Source organism: Lissotriton helveticus, chromosome 2_2, assembly GCF_964261635.1.
Source record: "Lissotriton helveticus chromosome 2_2, aLisHel1.1, whole genome shotgun sequence".
NCBI classification, from domain to species: Eukaryota; Metazoa; Chordata; class Amphibia; order Caudata; family Salamandridae; genus Lissotriton; species Lissotriton helveticus.
In genome coordinates, this window is record NC_136060.1 from 115,246,037 (window position 1) to 115,259,631 (window position 13,595).

At 40.1% G+C, this 13,595-nt stretch overlaps 2 long non-coding RNA genes across 2 annotated transcripts; one reads left to right on the plus strand and one right to left on the minus strand.

Moving 5' to 3' along the window:
• Positions 1-376: 376 nt before the first annotated feature.
• Positions 377-2,590, minus strand: LOC144821752 (uncharacterized). The gene is made up of 6 exons (XR_013608420.1): positions 2,484-2,590; positions 2,001-2,070; positions 1,766-1,864; positions 1,543-1,655; positions 1,372-1,454; positions 377-881 (listed from the first exon to the last, which is right to left on the minus strand). It is a non-coding gene; the product is annotated as an uncharacterized LOC144821752 (long non-coding RNA).
• Positions 2,591-9,165: 6,575 nt separating this feature from the next.
• Positions 9,166-11,381, plus strand: LOC144821753 (uncharacterized). Its single transcript, XR_013608421.1, has 6 exons — positions 9,166-9,264; positions 9,678-9,747; positions 9,884-9,982; positions 10,094-10,206; positions 10,295-10,377; positions 10,868-11,381. It is a non-coding gene; the product is annotated as an uncharacterized LOC144821753 (long non-coding RNA).
• The last annotated feature ends 2,214 nt before the right edge of the window (positions 11,382-13,595 follow it).

The following is a 13,595-nucleotide window of genomic DNA, read 5'->3' on the forward strand; positions in this document are numbered from 1 at the left end:
CAACAGACCTTTGCAAATCTGATACGCGAGATATGTGATCCTCTGTTAGGCCAAATAACTGACCCTGAACTTATAAGAGATGCCTTCTGGCGTTTTACCGGGACTTATACACTGCGGTGGTAGGGGGTGATCTATTAGATATCAAAATGTATTTAGATTAGGTAGATAATGAAAAATTGGACGTTGTAGACCAGGCAACCTTAGAGGATAAGTAGTCAATGGGAGATCCCTGGGTCTATATTCAAGTATAGACTATTTAACTTGCACAACACTCTATCTCTGCATGCAATCCTCAAGTTTGAACGGAGTCAATTAATTAATATAGAAAAAGGAATTTAAATTTCCACACTAAAATATGAACGTTCACAATCTTTTTAATCGAAATATAAAACAATACATATCAATTGACAAATTAAAATTTCAAAGAATGATCTTTGAAAAGAAATCTCTCTTTAAAAACACAAGGCAGGTAATAAAAACAAAACATTACAGTTGATCACATACATACTGACATTAACTTAAATAATTCACAGTATACATCATAAGCAGGATCTGTAAATAAAAATAGTAACTGGTCACAAAATGAAATGTACAACAAAAAAGACAAAAAAGACAAACCCCTATAATTTGTGGTTGACTGATATCTTTACCACCTTTGGTAGCTGGATCCAGAGGTCATTAGATAATCAAACCGTGACGTCAAATGTACCACTTATGCGTGCATATCACTTGCTCACTAGACCTTTCTTTGGATTCTAAATTGGACAAAGTGCGTCGACGCGTTTCGGTGCAAGGAACAAAGAGATATTGCAGCACCTTCCTCAGGACTTGCCGTTTCTTTGGGGGTCACCGGCTTCAGAGAATGTTGCTTTACACCCTTGCTGTAGATATATGAGGAAAAGCAAGGTATAACTGTTTTGCATGGATCTCAGTATAATTACACAATTTGCTGTATATATTCTGCATATATTGTCTACTCCACTCATTATATGAGTGTATATATTCTAAGACATAATCTGATCCTTGCCTATTACCTATGTTGACTATCCACTTCTGTTATTAGTGTACATATTATGGTCTTTACATTGGCAGGAAAACAGTTTATGTCACCTCTGTGTTCTTTACAGGTAAATCTCGTTACTCTCACATAACCCAACGTCCATTGCCTGAAGGTTCTATTAATCGTTTCCCTGCAGGTCATATACGCAAAATCTCACAAATATAGCATATTGTCACTTCCCTCCGTAGTCATTTTAGTGTGGAAATCGTGAATAGGGAAGGGGGTTAAGTGATCCCCTAGAGCCCCTCTCCCTCTAGGGACCACCCTTTGTTCCAGAGGTATGGGTTGTTATCCATGTAATTCGTGCTTACCGTTGGACATTACAACAGTGTATCATATACGATGTAGTTGGAGGAATAACCTTTCATCTTCCGAGGATGGTCTCCCGGTCTCTCTAAGTGGGAACACAGATTGCATTTCTCAAGGACTTTATTTCCATAGGAGTCACACTTATAATGCACCTAAGTATCTGGTATAATTACCTTTTAAATATACACTTGAAGAGAAGGGAAACCTGGGGCCTCTTATCTTCCTAGTTTATCAGAGATACCACTTTTGCCTTCTTTCGCCTTCTTTATCCCGGCTTATAGAAGTTCTTAACAGAGGCGGAAACACATAACACTGTTTAAAATTGTTATCCCGCTCTTTATTCATTTTTACCACCTTCCTAGATTTACCATTAATATATATGTTCCCACTATTTACCTTGCATCCACTCTTAGATGGATAGTGGGAAGTTGATCCAAACTTTGTTTTTGGTTGATAGCGGAAATTCTAGGTTCCTTCATTCATGACCATATTTATCTATTTAAACATGAATTCTCACGTTAGAGGCATTAACTCATATACTCCCTACCCCCGCTCTTCTTATACTTGAAAAAGGTTTCTATTTAGCTATGTTAAAATTGTGCACCACGATAGGAGGATTATCTCGCCTTACCTCAAACTTTTAAAAGCATATCTTGAACGGGCATACACCAACTTAGCATCCACCTTGAACTGGATATGTTCTATTTAAGAAGAAAGTACATGTCGGTATATATTTAATCACGATTATATCTTGTATTATTTAAAACTTGCTACAGCCTGCATATCATGTACGGGGATGTCAGCTAAAGTGTGCTCGGCTGCATCTGTTCGTTACTATTTGTAACTTCCCCGTTTTTTGCCAAATTGCTTGGGTTATTATCGTGATCTGACCTCCGCCCTCTGAAATCAGTGCATGTAGAGGACCCTTAGTTTCTTTCAAATGTTGATAGTGACAATTTTATTTGCGGGACTATCGGAGCTTATATTAAAGGGGTTCCCTGCTCACTCGATGTATTATGGTTATGGCAGCCTTCCTCCGTAATCTGCCCTCTCTCTATAGGTAACCGGGAGGATCCCCCCGTAGTATGCCATTGTATCGATCAAGGGGTCTTACCGTTATATGGCGCGGGTTCTGCTTCTGCCTCGTTCGATCTCCTCGGGTACCTTCGCTTTGGGTATGCTGTATTTATACGCGTTTTAAAGAGGTTGATTGATTAGTTAATTTCACCTGGATCGCGCACATGCGCATATCGCCCATCGTTCTTGGCTATTTGTGGCGCCATCTTAAGATGGTGTTGTTTTAGTTATTTTATCGCAATAGCCTGCATTGGACCACTAGTCTCGGTATATATATATTGAGAACATGTTTAATAGATCATTTCCTAAGGCTTATGCTGAGCGGTTTTGTATTTATACGCGTTTTGAAGAGGTTGATTGATTAGGTAGTTTCACCTGGATCGCGCACATGCGCATATCGCCCATCGCTCCTGGCTATTTATGGCGCCATCTTAAGATGGTGTTGTTTTGGTTATTTTATCGCAATAGCCTGCGTTAGACCACTAGTCTCGGTATATATATATTGAGGACATGTTTAACAGATCTTTTCCTAAGGCTTATACTGAGTGGTTTTGTATATTTTATATTGTTTTAATTTCCTTTTTTTTAATATGAACCGCGCTCAGAAGTCTAAATGAAGTCCCTCTGCGTTTTTAGTGTTTTATGTCTGAAATTTAATATTGGCTAGGTAGTGTCGGTTTTTTTAATTTTAGAGTCAACTTTTACGGAGATTCTAAGGTATTTTTTATTGATGCTAATCAGAAAGGGCATTCACAGATCCCTTTTCCTATTATCTTGAAGGACCAGTGTAGCCATTATGTTGTTACTGATGCCTACCCTTTACAGTATTTCAAAATTGGGCTATCTTCTTCACTTACTCATTTATTCCGTTAAACTTCTACCTTTATTGCTACTAATTGAATACATTATATAGTATCTTTACTGTTCGTAACTGTCATTTTTTAGAGGTCCACTGTGTTTGTCCCTTAAGTTGCAACTTTTCTTTACTTGCTCCCCATTATATGAGTGATTCCCACTCTTCTCGTGAGTTAAGGCCGCATTTAATGGTGTTGAATTTTACCATGAACCATTGTTCCTGTTGCTTCCTCCTGTTTTTACTGTTTCCTAATCTGGTTTGTTCTATTATCCTCTCGAGGATGACCCATCTCAGATCTTTCTCACAGTGTCCTTTCTCTTTCCAGTGTGACACTAGTGGCGCATTTTCCTTGTTGTTCCTGATTGCAGATTTATGTTCTCCTATTCTAAGCCTCAACTCTCTACCTGTCTCACCTATATATGCCTGATTGCAGGGGCACAGGATCATGTATATTACATTTTTCGTTTTACAGTTGTTCAGTGTGGTGATTTCGTGAGTGGTTCCATTGTGTTCTACCTTTTTGGTAACCATACATAGTTCACAGATGCAGCAGCTGCCGCATTTGTGATTCCCTACTGCTCTGATTCCTGTGAGGGTAGTTTGTCTTTCTACAATGTCTTCCCGGTATGTGTGTACCAGGGTCGACCTCAGGTTTTTATTTTTCCTGTACGCAAATAGTGGCCGCTGTAGTGTATTTTCAGTACCATCATTAAGGATTTTCCAGTTGTGATTAATTATATTCTTCACCTGATTGGCTACCACTGAGTATTGGCTCACCATAACTATTTTATCCTGTGTTTTATTTTTTTATTTTTTGGTCAGCAAACAGTCCCTGTTGTAATATCTGGCTCTTTTTAAAGAATGATCTATCAATTTTTTTGGATAGCCCCTGTCTCTGAATTTTTGCTTCATCTCTTCAGCGTGTTTATAGAAATCCTCTATTTCTGTGCAATTCCTCCTCAGACGGAGGAATTCTCCAAATGGAATAGAGTCTTTTTGACTCCTGGGGTGGTAGCTACCATAGTGCAACAGTGTGTTGCGATCAGATTCTTTTTTGTATAGTTCTACCTTGAGTTGTTGGTCATGTGATTTTATGCAGATATCCAGGAAGTTAACTTTAGTTTTACTATAGGCGGCTGTGAATCGAAGGTTCACGTCGCCTAAGTTTAGCCAGGACAGGAATTCATCCAGTAGTTCTGCTGCTCCCTGCCAAATAAAAAAGATGTCGTCTATGAAACGTGCCCAACTTCGAATATTTTCGTAGTATGGGCTTACTTCATTATAAATGTGTTTGTTCTCAAACACACTCACGTAGATGCAGGCTAAGCTCGGCGCACAGGTTGCGCCCATGCTCGTCCCCTTTCGTTGGATGTATAAGTCTTTTTTGAATAAAAAAAGATTATTCAGGAGAACCATAGAGACACACTGGACTATAAACTCCTTATTGCCTCCCACAATGTCCGTTTCTTCCAGGAGGGTCCTAATAACCTCTATTGTGTCTCTTTGAGGTATATTGGTGTAGAGTGACTCTACATCGAGAGTCACAAGGAGTTCAGTTTCTTCATCGTACTCCATTCCTTCCACTTTCGCTATCATGTCGGCAGTATCCCGGATGTAGGATTTCTGCTTCTCTACCAATGGTTTTAGGAAACTGTCAGCGTAGATGCTTAACGGTTCCAGCAGTGAATCAATAGATGCGACTATAGGTCTGAGGGGAGGATTGTCTATGCTCTTGTGGACTTTAGGAAGTCCATAGAACGCTGGTGTCTTAGGGTTTGTATTATTCAAAAATTTCAATTCCTCTTCCGTAATGTCTCCTTGTGTGAATGCTTGATGAAGAAATTTCTCTACCTCTTTTTTTAGGACGTTGAGTCTATTCTGAGGTACTCTAGTATAATGGCTCTCATTTGAAAGAAGAGTCATCACTCTCTTGTCGTAGTCGTCGGTACTGAAGACGACTACTCCTCCACCCTTATCTGCGGGTTTTATTGTGATCCGCGTATCTTTAGAGAGGGAGTCTATCGCCTCTCTTTGGGCTCTGGTGATGTTGTGGTCCTGGAAGTGTTTTTTATTCAGGAGTGTCCCTATTTCTAGTTTCACAACTGATTCGAAGATTTCAAGATTTTTGTCCACCATGCCTAGACTTGGGGTGAACGTAGACTTGGCCCTAAGGCCTGAGTCCTGTGGGGCTTCCCTAATTGGTCTATCCTCAAAAAAGCGACGGAGACGGATTTTCCGGAAGAAGGATCTCAAATCTTTTTCTAATTGAAATGTATTGATTCCTGCTGTAGGTACAAAATTAAAACCCATCCCTAGGACTTGTTCTTCAACCTCGGTTAGCATCCTATGTGACAGATTGATGATGGGTGTTTTTTCTACCGCCAGTATACCTTGTTCCTGGTGCGTTTGTATTCTTGAGGGGCCTGGTTCTGTTGGTATTCTTGTTCCTGTTCCCTTGGAGCTGGTCTCTTTGTATATTGACCTCTCCCTCTGCCTCGAAAACCTCCCCGCGTTCTCTGTGGGCGCTGGTCTAAAAAAGCTTTCTCATACTCTCTATTAGGTCCTGCATAATCATCGTCTTCCCTCATGTGTGTATCTTCTTCGCCACTGCTTTCGGAGGTGCCCGAGAAATTTAAATGTCTTGGTCTCCTTTGCTGGAATCTTACTCTTGTGCCTTCATTTCTATTAGTATCTGGTTTTCTGTATAATATTATAACCAGGCCCCTCAAGAATACAAACGCACCAGGAACAAGGTATACTGGCGGTAGAAAAAACACCCATCATCAATCTGTCACATAGGATGCTAACCGAGGTTGAAGAACAAGTCCTAGGGATGGGTTTTAATTTTGTACCTACAGCAGGAATCAATAAATTTCAATTAGAAAAAGATTTGAGATCCTTCTTCCGGAAAATCCGTCTCCGTCGCTTTTTTGAGGATAGACCAATTAGGGAAGCCCCACAGGACTCAGGCCTTAGGGCCAAGTCTACGTTCACCCCAAGTCTAGGCATGGTGGACAAAAATCTTGAAATCTTCGAATCAGTTGTGAAACTAGAAATAGGGACACTCCTGAATAAAAAACACTTCCAGGACCACAACATCACCAGAGCCCAAAGAGAGGCGATAGACTCCCTCTCTAAAGATACGCGGATCACAATAAAACCCGCAGATAAGGGTGGAGGAGTAGTCGTCTTCAGTACCGACGACTACGACAAGAGAGTGATGACTCTTCTTTCAAATGAGAGCCATTATACTAGAGTACCTCAGAATAGACTCAACGTCCTAAAAAAAGAGGTAGAGAAATTTCTTCATCAAGCATTCACACAAGGAGACATTACGGAAGAGGAATTGAAATTTTTGAATAATACAAACCCTAAGACACCAGCGTTCTATGGACTTCCTAAAGTCCACAAGAGCATAGACAATCCTCCCCTCAGACCTATAGTCGCATCTATTGATTCACTGCTGGAACCGTTAAGCATCTACGCTGACAGGTTCCTAAAACCATTGGTAGAGAAGCAGAAATCCTACATCCGGGATACTGCCGACATGATAGCGAAAGTGGAAGGAATGGAGTACGATGAAGAAACTGAACTCCTTGTGACTCTCGATGTAGAGTCACTCTACACCAATATACCTCAAAGAGACACGATAGAGGTTATTAGGACCCTCCTGGAAGAAACGGACATTGTGGGAGGCAATAAGGAGTTTATAGTCCAGTGTGTCTCTATGGTTCTCCTGACTAATCTTTTTTTATTCAAAAAAGACTTATACATCCAACGAAAGGGGACGAGCATGGGCGCAACCTGTGCGCCGAGCTTAGCCTGCATCTACGTGAGTGTGTTTGAGAACAAACACATTTATAATGAAGTAAGCCCATACTACGAAAATATTCGAAGTTGGGCACGTTTCATAGACGACATCTTTTTTATTTGGCAGGGAACAGCAGAACTACTGGATGAATTCCTGTCCTGGCTAAACTTAGGCGACGTGAACCTTCGATTCACAGCCGCCTATAGTAAAACTAAAGTTAACTTCCTGGATATCTGCATAAAATCACATGACCAACAACTCAAGGTAGAACTATACAAAAAAGAATCTGATCGCAACACACTGTTGCACTATGGTAGCTACCACCCCAGGAGTCAAAAAGACTCTATTCCATTTGGAGAATTCCTCCGTCTGAGGAGGAATTGCACAGAAATAGAGGATTTCTATAAACACGCTGAAGAGATGAAGCAAAAATTCAGAGACAGGGGCTATCCAAAAAAATTGATAGATCATTCTTTAAAAAGAGCCAGATATTACAACAGGGACTGTTTGCTGACCAAAAAATAAAAAAATAAAACACAGGATAAAATAGATATGGTGAGCCAATACTCAGTGGTAGCCAATCAGGTGAAGAATATAATTAATCACAACTGGAAAATCCTTAATGATGGTACTGAAAATACACTACAGCGGCCACTATTTGCGTACAGGAAAAATAAAAACCTGAGGTCGACCCTGGTACACACATACCGGGAAGACATTGTAGAAAGACAAACTACCCTCACAGGAATCAGAGCAGTAGGGAATCACAAATGCGGCAGCTGCTGCATCTGTGAACTATGTATGGTTACCAAAAAGGTAGAACACAATGGAACCACTCACGAAATCACCACACTGAACAACTGTAAAACGAAAAATGTAATATACATGATCCTGTGCCCCTGCAATCAGGCATATATAGGTGAGACAGGTAGAGAGTTGAGGCTTAGAATAGGAGAACATAAATCTGCAATCAGGAACAACAAGGAAAATGCGCCACTAGTGTCACACTGGAAAGAGAAAGGACACTGTGAGAAAGATCTGAGATGGGTCATTCTCGAGAGGATAATAGAACAAACCAGATTAGGAAACAGTAAAAACAGGAGGAAGCAACAGGAACAATGGTTCATGGTAAAATTCAACACCATTAAATGCGGCCTTAACTCACGAGAAGAGTGGGAATCACTCATATAATGGGGAGCAAGTAAAGAAAAGTTGCAACTTAAGGGACAAACACAGTGGACCTCTAAAAAATGACAGTTACGAACAGTAAAGATACTATATAATGTATTCAATTAGTAGCAATAAAGGTAGAAGTTTAACGGAATAAATGAGTAAGTGAAGAAGATAGCCCAATTTTGAAATACTGTAAAGGGTAGGCATCAGTAACAACATAATGGCTACACTGGTCCTTCAAGATAATAGGAAAAGGGATCTGTGAATGCCCTTTCTGATTAGCATCAATAAAAAATACCTTAGAATCTCCGTAAAAGTTGACTCTAAAATTAAAAAAACCGACACTACCTAGCCAATATTAAATTTCAGACATAAAACACTAAAAACGCAGAGGGACTTCATTTAGACTTCTGAGCGCGGTTCATATTAAAAAAAAGGAAATTAAAACAATATAAAATATACAAAACCACTCAGTATAAGCCTTAGGAAAAGATCTGTTAAACATGTCCTCAATATATATATACCGAGACTAGTGGTCTAACGCAGGCTATTGCGATAAAATAACCAAAACAACACCATCTTAAGATGGCGCCATAAATAGCCAGGAGCGATGGGCGATATGCGCATGTGTGCGATCCAGGTGAAACTACCTAATCAATCAACCTCTTCAAAACGCGTATAAATACAAAACCGCTCAGCATAAGCCTTAGGAAATGATCTATTAAACATGTTCTCAATATATATATACCGAGACTAGTGGTCCAATGCAGGCTATTGCGATAAAATAACTAAAACAACACCATCTTAAGATGGCGCCACAAATAGCCAAGAACGATGGGCGATATGCGCATGTGCGCGATCCAGGTGAAATTAACTAATCAATCAACCTCTTTAAAACGCGTCTAAATACAGCATACCCAAAGCGAAGGTACCCGAGGAGATCGAACGAGGCAGAAGCAGAACCCGCGCCATATAACGGTAAGACCCCTTGATCGATACAATGGCATACTACGGGGGGATCCTCCCGGTTACCTATAGAGAGAGGGCAGATTACGGAGGAAGGCTGCCATAACCATAATACATCGAGTGAGCAGGGAACCCCTTTAATATAAGCTCCGATAGTCCCGCAAATAAAATTGTCACTATCAACATTTGAAAGAAACTAAGGGTCCTCTACATGCACTGATTTCAGAGGGCGGAGGTCAGATCACGATAATAACCCAAGCAATTTGGCAAAAAACGGGGAAGTTACAAATAGTAACGAACAGATGCAGCCGAGCACACTTTAGCTGACATCCCCGTACATGATATGCAGGCTGTAGCAAGTTTTAAATAATACAAGATATAATCGTGATTAAATATATACCGACATGTACTTTCTTCTTAAATAGAACATATCCAGTTCAAGGTGGATGCTAAGTTGGTGTATGCCCGTTCAAGATATGCTTTTAAAAGTTTGAGGTAAGGCGAGATAATCCTCCTATCGTGGTGCACAATTTTAACATAGCTAAATAGAAACCTTTTTCAAGTATAAGAAGAGCGGGGGTAGGGAGTATATGAGTTAATGCCTCTAACGTGAGAATTCATGTTTAAATAGATAAATATGGTCATGAATGAAGGAACCTAGAATTTCCGCTATCAACCAAAAACAAAGTTTGGATCAACTTCCCACTATCCATCTAAGAGTGGATGCAAGGTAAATAGTGGGAACATATATATTAATGGTAAATCTAGGAAGGTGGTAAAAAATGAATAAAGAGCAGGATAACAATTTTAAACAGTGTTATGTGTTTCCGCCTCTGTTAAGAACTTCTATAAGCCGGGATAAAGAAGGCGAAAGAAGGCAAAAGTGGTATCTCTGATAAACTAGGAAGATAAGAGGCCCCAGGTTTCCCTTCTCTTCAAGTGTATATTTAAAAGGTAATTATACCAGATACTTAGGTGCATTATAAGTGTGACTCCTATGGAAATAAAGTCCTTGAGAAATGCAATCTGTGTTCCCACTTAGAGAGACCGGGAGACCATCCTCGGAAGATGAAAGGTTATTCCTCCAACTACATCGTATATGATACACTGTTGTAATGTCCAACGGTAAGCACGAATTACATGGATAACAACCCATACCTCTGGAACAAAGGGTGGTCCCTAGAGGGAGAGGGGCTCTAGGGGATCACTTAACCCCCTTCCCTATTCACGATTTCCACACTAAAATGACTACGGAGGGAAGTGACAATATGCTATATTTGTGAGGTTTTGCGTATATGACCTGCAGGGAAACGATTAATAGAACCTTCAGGAAATGGACGTTGGGTTATGTGAGAGTAACGAGATTTACCTGTAAAGAACACAGAGGTGACATAAACTGTTTTCCTGCCAATGTAAAGACCATAATATGTACACTAATAACAGAAGTGGATAGTCAACATAGGTAATAGGCAAGGATCAGATTATGTCTTAGAATATATACACTCATATAATGAGTGGAGTAGACAATATATGCAGAATATATACAGCAAATTGTGTAATTATACTGAGATCCATGCAAAACAGTTATACCTTGCTTTTCCTCATATATCTACAGCAAGGGTGTAAAGCAACATTCTCTGAAGCCGGTGACCCCCAAAGAAACGGCAAGTCCTGAGGAAGGTGCTGCAATATCTCTTTGTTCCTTGCACCGAAACGCGTCGACGCACTTTGTCCAATTTAGAATCCAAAGAAAGGTCTAGTGAGCAAGTGATATGCACGCATAAGTGGTACATTTGACGTCACGGTTTGATTATCTAATGACCTCTGGATCCAGCTACCAAAGGTGGTAAAGATATCAGTCAACCACAAATTATAGGGGTTTGGCTTTTTTGTCTTTTTTGTTGTACATTTCATTTTGTGACCAGTTACTATTTTTATTTACAGATCCTGCTTATGATGTATACTGGGAATTATTTAAGTTAATGTCAGTATGTATGTGATCAACTGTAATGTTTTGTTTTTATTACCTGCCTTGTGTTTTTAAAGAGAGATTTCTTTTCAAAGATCATTCTTTGAAATTTTAATTTGTCAATTGATATGTATTGTTTTATATTTCGATTAAAAAGATTGTGAACGTTCATATTTTAGTGTGGAAATTTAAATTCCTTTTTCTATATTAATTAATTGACTCCGTTCAAACTTGAGGATTGCATGCAGAGATAGAGTGTTGTGCAAGTTAAATAGTCTATACTTGAATATAGACCCAGGGATCTCCCATTGACTACTTGTCACTGTACCCTGTTCCCTGGTGTTAGTGGGGTACTCTCTCCCTAGATAACCTTAGAGGATATACCGGACATGGAAGAGATTTTAACGACAATTAAAAGCTTGACAAAAGGGAAAGCAACAGAAATGGACTGTATCCCATCTGAATTCTATGTTTTTGGATCAAATTAGTAGTATTTTGACAAATCCTATTATACATATTTTTAAAGGTGACCAGCCTCCAAGCTCTTGGTCTGGGGCTAAGATAGTTATTTTTCCAAAAAAACAACAAGCCTCCTGAACAACTAGGCTCATACCAACCAATTACTCTCATTAATGCCGACTGAAAGATATATTAAAAAATCCTGGCTAATAAAATTGCACCCATCATCCATAAAGTAATAGCCAAGTGCCAACATGGTTTTGTGCCAGGGAGATCCACTATAAATCATATTCAGAGAGTGATCACACTGTTTGACTGTATGGAGGTTGCCGGAGCCCCTATAGCATTGGTTCTTTTGGACGCCGAGAAGGCATTCGATAGGGTCTCCTGGCAATATCTGTGGGCTGCCATGGATAGGGTTGGAATTAAGGATGTGTATATCCAGGCAGTGCAAAAAATGTATATTAAACCCATAGCGGCAGTAATGGTGAATGGGATTCTAACTAAAGAATTTACAATATCACGTGGAACACGACAGGGTTGCCCATGTTCACCACTTTTATTTGCCATATACCTCGATCCCTTCATTCGTAGAATTGGGGGAAACAGTGAAATAAAATCTATTTGGTCACAGGATTATCCCACCAAATCCATAGCGTATGCAGATGATATAGCTGTGGTAACTGCCAATCCTAATATGTCCATGATAGCCATTGAAAGTGAGGCTGACAACTTCCGATTAGTTTCCGGATAAGCACTGAATCAAGGGGAAACGCAGATAGTATTGAACAACAAAGCTAGTATGAATGACATCCATGTAATAGAAAAGGCTACATATTTAGAAGTTTGTATGTCATCTAAACTTGATAATATGGTTACTCTAAATTTAAAACCAATGATGGACAAAATGCAGTTAGATCTCCAACGCCTAGATAACCTGCATCTCTCTATCATTGGCAGAGTTAATGTTGTGAAGATGGTGTTTTTTCCTAAAAGTTTATATCTATTTAGAGCGATGTGCCTAGAATTTTCAGCTCAATGGTTTAAATCAACAGTGCGTATGTTTTCTAGTTTTATTTGGGCATACTTGCAACCTCGGCGGGCCTATAAATTCCTCACCCTCTCTAAAGATAGAGGAGGGTTAGCTCTCCCAAACTTAAAAGCATATTAATGGGCTTCCATGTTATTATATAGTAGAGAGTTAATGCAGAACATGGAGGGGGCTGAGGGACCCGGAGACAATACACCATCTATTTTCCAACTGGTCCTAGGTAGCAAAAGTAGAGGATACCTTCGGAGCCATCTTTGACGGCGGCGCTGCGTTCGACACCACCGGCGCCGTGCCCACGGATTCGTTCACGGAGAGAAGCTCAGAGGCTTTTAGAAGAAGAGCAGTACCGTACAGAGGAGGTAGAACAAGGCGAGTTGGTTTGGATACCTCTCCAGAGTGGGAACTCTCTTCTACAAGGGCTTCACCACCTCAGGAGATTGCTCCCTACCATTTGGTAATAGGGAAAGCAGCAGAGCTGTTGGATTTGCAGCTACCTACTGCTGAATATAAGCCAAATTTATTGACAGAGGTTTTGCATGCACCATCCTCTATAGTTGAACCTCTATTTCCCCTTAATGAGAATTTGTTGGATCCTATCCTCGAGGTTTGGCGTAAACCCGCCCTTCGCCTGCTGGTTCTAAGGCTGTGGCTAGAAGGTATAGGACTGCACCAGGGGATCCATGTTTTCTCTCTTCACATCCATCTCCAGAGAGTTTGGTGGTGCAGGCATCTTGCTTCAAGCAATCTTCAGGTGCTTTTCCACAGGCCCCAGCTGACAGAGACTCAAAGAAAATGGATGTTAGCTAAAAAGGTTTTCTCCTCTTCTGCATGGCTCTGAAATCCACCAACGCCACTTGTCTTCTG